General features: G+C 36.5%; 1 pseudogene; it reads left to right on the plus strand.

Annotated features, from left to right (window-relative positions):
* The first annotated feature begins 642 nt into the window (after positions 1 to 642).
* Positions 643 to 1368, plus strand: LOC100344032 (large ribosomal subunit protein uL3 pseudogene; annotated as a pseudogene).
* Positions 1369 to 5216: the final 3848 nt, after the last annotated feature.

A 5216-nucleotide genomic window follows, 5' to 3' on the forward strand; every position in this document is an offset into this window, starting at 1 on the left:
TACTTTTGTCTTTACTGAAAACAGTATCTTACAGCATATTATTTACAAATTAACAAAAGTTTATACAAAACTAGAAATTGCCTATTTCAAGAAAACAGCTGCAATGATTAGGGTGTGTTTTCCCTAAGCCTTTGTCTTAGTCTTTTCTCACTAAAATTCTTACATTTTTCATATTACTGCTTTTGGTTCTAAACTAGCACCTTTCAAATGATGTAAAACAACATGATATGGAAATATTACAAAATACAACACCAACAAGATGCAATCTTTTCTCCTTTGGGAGAAGCAAAAAGTTGTATTTACAAAGGAATTTTTCCTGTCCTTTCAATATTGGAAATAAAATCACTCTAAAAAGGCATTGTCAGTCCCTGTATACTTCAAATGACACAATAACTCTCAAGCTCTGTTCTGCTCAGACAAAATGCATTTTTGTCTTCTTTTAGTCTACTAATGAGGTGAAAGGTATGTATGTGCATGCTGATGCCTGTTATTCAAAATAACAAAACTATTCAGGTCAGAGATTGACTGGACATAAAATATCATTCAAAGTTATTTCAGATTAATTAAATACTTCATCTCTAAAGTGGGAGTATGGTAACAATAGCTGCTTCTGTTTCCTGTCTAAATCAATAATCTCTACAGATGTCTCACAGGAAATTCTCTGCTCCCAGACATTTGTCCCTGGGCTTCTTGCCTCTGAAGCAAAAGCAGTAAGCAACAGGGGGAAAGGAAGAGCTCCCCAAGGATGACTCCTCCAAGCCTGCTTTCCTGGGCCACAAGGCTGACACGACTCACTCACATCATGTGGGATTGTCAATAGGCCAGACACCACAGTGAACAAGAAGGAAGTTGTGGAGGCAATGATCATTGTGGAGACACCACCCATGGTGGTTGTAGGCATTGGGCTGCATGGAAACCCCTCGAGGACTCTACACCTTCAAGACCATCTTTGCTGAGCACAGCAGTGATAAATGCAAAAGGCGCTTTTACAAGAGCTGGCCTAAGTTGAAGAGAAAGGCCAAGTACTGCAAGTGGTGGGAGAGCCTCGGCAAGAAGCAGCTGGGGGCGGGCTTCAGCAGCTTGAAGAAGTACTGCTAGGTCATCCACATCAGTGCCCAGACGCAGATACATCTGCTTCATCTAAGGCAGAGAAAGGCTCACCTGATGGAGATCCAGGTGAACAGGGGCACTGTGGCCGAGACACTTCAGTCACAAATAGTCTCATGCACAAATGTGTACAGCCGACTCCAGAGTTTCATCTTGTTCGCAGTTGGCGATCTCCCGAGTTCCCTTTCTTTCCTGCTGCACAGTGTCTTAAGAACCCCGAGTGTCTCTGTACGGCATACATACTTCACAGGATCAATTTAAAGGAAATGCTTTTGGAAATGGTTTCTCTGACTTGGCAAAGGTCACAGTACTTCTCTGTGGCAAAGGATAGGGTAGTTCAGATCTATCCAAGCTTTGTGAAAATAAAGGTTGTGCTGCCACAGTGATGAAAAACAATGTTGGAAACAGGAAAAGCAGGAAAAATCAGGCTATGTATAACAGTCATCTTTTTTCTTTCTAATTTGTTACAACTGTGTTGAGTCATTGAATGTGACATTCTTGAAATTTGGGAGTAATATTAATTCTGGCTTTTTTTTTACAAATAATTTTATCTGCAATTGGCAAAAATGAATAAGCCAAAATACAGAGTTAGATTTATGAATTTATTAGTACTAATTTTTGATTGAAAGATTTGTGAACATTTTTTCTAGCAGTTATAGTATTTTATTTTCATTTTGGATCCACATATGCCTTCAATTACTCTAGTAAAATTCCTTTACATTGCACTATTTACAAATTTCTTTTAAGTTTACTAATTTCTTAAAAGATTGTACTGATTCATTCATATTGCTTTATTCATTCATCTGATAAACATTGAGGATTTATCTATACACTGCACTGAATAAAGTATTGGGTCTTTGATATGTGTATTAAAGGTATATGTGTGCATTTATTCATCTATCTAGCTAAACTTTTAGTCATCACAAAAAGCTAATATGAAGCATCATTCATTTTTCAAGTATACAATTTGAAAAATTCAGGAACTATTATAAGAATGTTTTGGAGAAAAATCATGAAAATAAGTAATTTATCTTTTGTGATAGAGTTAAGAGTCAAACTTAGGATTTTAATGCAAACACCCGTATTTGAGTTAATTTTTTTTGTAAAAATGCTTCATTATCCTCACCCATATATACCGAATGCTAGAAATACCCACCCAATTTCAGTCACAATGAATGATACAACAAATGCCAAACATTTTTTATTAATTACTTGCATCAGCAGGCTTGTCTCTGGTGGACTATTATCAATGGAAGAAGTGTTTCTGTCTCCCATATTGAAATATGAAATGCAGTAATAACCAATACAATATTTTATAGAAGGTATAAGATTATATTGAATATAATATCACTATTATCATTGTCAACATGTTTTATTGTTGGGTATCAAAGTTCTCTTGACTTAGCAGAATATCGAGTAGTTGTTTAATATTTTAGTTACTACAGTATTTTACCTACTGTGTACAATTTGACATCCAAATATCTATAAAATGCCAATATCAGAAATACCTTGATATAATTTTTAGTGGTTTTTGGTATATTTCTGTAATGAAAAGAGCATAAAGTTTATTATTATTTATATCTTTTATTTTATTTTTTAACTTTTATTTAATGAATATAAATTTCCAAAGTACAGCTTATGGATTACAATGATTCTCCCCCCATAGCTTCCCTCCCACCCGCAACTCTCCCCTTTCCCACTCCCTCTCCCCTTCCATTCACATAAAGATTCATTTTCGATTCTCTTTATATACAGAAGATCAGTTTACCATATATTAAGTAAAGATTTCAACAGTTTGCACCCACATAGAAACACAAAGTGAAAAATACTATTTGAGTACTAGATATAGCATTCAATCACATTGTACAGCACATTAAGGACAGAGATCCTACATGAGGAGTAAGTGTACAGTGACTCCTGTTGTTGACTTAACAAATTGACACTCATGTTTCTGGATACAGTAATCACCCTAGGCTCTTGTCATGAGAGCTAAGGTTATAGAAGCCTTTTGAGTTCACCGACTCTGATCATATTTAGACAAGGTCATAGTCAAAGTGGAAGTTCTCTCCTCCCTTCAGAGAAAGGTACCTCCTTCTTTGATGACCTGTTCTTTCCACTGGGATCTCACTTGCGGAGATCTTTCATTTAGGTTTTGTTTTTGTTTTTTTTGTTTGTTTCTTTATTTGTTTTGTTTTTTTTTGCCAGAGTGTCTTGGCTTTCCATTCCTGAAATACTCTCATGGGCTCTTCAGCCAGATCCACATGCCTTAAGGGCTGATTCTGAGGCCAGAGTGCTGTTTAGGACATCTGCCATTCTATGAGTCTGCTGTGTATCTCACTTCCCATGTTGGATTGTTCTCTCCCTTTTTTATTCTATCAGTTAGTATTTGCAGACACTATTCTTGTTTATGTGATCCATTTGGCTCTTAGTCCTAAAATTATGATCAATTGTGAACAGAAATTGATCACTGGGACTCATGAGATGGCATTGGTACATGCCACCTTGATGAGATTGAATTGGAATCCCCTGGTATGTTTCTAACTACTGTTTGGGGCAAGTCAGCTTGAGCATGTCCCCAACTGCACATCTCTTCCCTCTCTTATTCCCACCCTTGTATTTAACAGTGATCACTTTTCAGTTAAGTTTCAACACTTAAGAATAACTGTGTATTGATTACAGTATTCAACCAAAAGTATTATGTATTACAAACAAAAAAATTACTAAGAGGGATAATGTATTAAGTTGTTCATCAACAGTCAGGGCAAGGGCTGATCAAGTCACCGTTTCTCATAGTGTTCATTTCATTTTAACAGGTTTCCTTTTTGGTGCTCGGTTAGTTGTCACCAATCAGGGAGAACATATGATATTTGTCCCTTTGGTATTGGCTTATTTCACTCAGCATAATGTTTTCCAAATTCCTAACAAGGATCACTTTTCAGTTAAAATTTAAACACCTAAGAAAAATTGTGTGTTAATTAGAGTTCAACCAATAGTACTAGAACAAAAAAATACTAAAATGGAAAAAGTATTACATTGTATATCAATAGTCAGGACAAGAGCTGATCAAGTCACTGTTTCTCATAGTGTCCATTTCACTTCAACATGTTTCCTTTTTGGTGCTCGGTTAATTGTCACTGATCAGAGAGAACATATGATATTTGTCCCTTTGGGTCTGGCTTACTTCACTCAGCATGATGTTTTCCAGATTCCTCCATTTTGTAGCAAATGACCAGATTTCGTTGTTTTTTCCTGCTGTATAGTATTTAATAGAGTACATGTCCCATAATTTCTTTATCCAGTCTACTGTTGATGGGCATTTGGGTTGATTTTAGGACTTAGCTATTTTGAATTTAACTGCAATAAGCATTAAGGTGCAGACTGCTTGTTTGTTTGCCAATTTAATTTCCTTTGGGTAAATTCCAAGTAGTGGGATGGCTGGATTGTATGGTAGGGTTATATTCAGGTTTCTGAGGAGTCTCCAGACTGACTTCCATAGTGGCTTGACCAGTTTGCATTCCCACCAACAGTGGGCTAGTGTCCCTTTTTCCCACATCCTCGCCAGCATCTGCTGTTGGTAGATTTCTGGATGTGAGCCATTCTAACTGGGGTGAGGTGAAACCTCACTGTGGTTTTGATTTGCAACTCCCTGATTGCTAGTGATCCTGAACATTTTTCATGTGTCTGTTAGCCATTTGGATTTCCTCTTTTGAAAAATGTCTATTGAGGTCCTTGGCCCATCTCTTAAGTGGGTTGTTTGTTTTGATCTTGTGGAGTTTCTTGATTTCATTGTAGATTCTTGTTATTAACCCTTTATCTGTTGCATAGTTTGCAAATGTTTTTTCCCATTTGTTGGTTGCCTCTTCACTTTCCTGGCTGTTTCTTTTGAAGTACAGAAACTTCTCAATTTGATGCAATCCCAAATGTTAATTTTGGCTTTGACTGTCTGTGCTTCTGGGGTCTTTTCCAAAAAGTCTTTGCCAGTACCTGTATCTTACATGGTTTTTGCAATGCTCTCTAATAATTTGATAGTGTCAGGTCATAGATTTAAGTCTTTATTCCATGTTGAGTGAATTTTTGTGTAAGGTGAAAGGTAGGGGTCTTGCTTCATG

This window comes from Oryctolagus cuniculus, chromosome 1 (assembly GCF_051225735.1).
Source record: "Oryctolagus cuniculus isolate XC-2025 breed Fujian yellow rabbit chromosome 1, ASM5122573v1, whole genome shotgun sequence".
NCBI lineage: Eukaryota > Metazoa > Chordata > Mammalia > Lagomorpha > Leporidae > Oryctolagus > Oryctolagus cuniculus.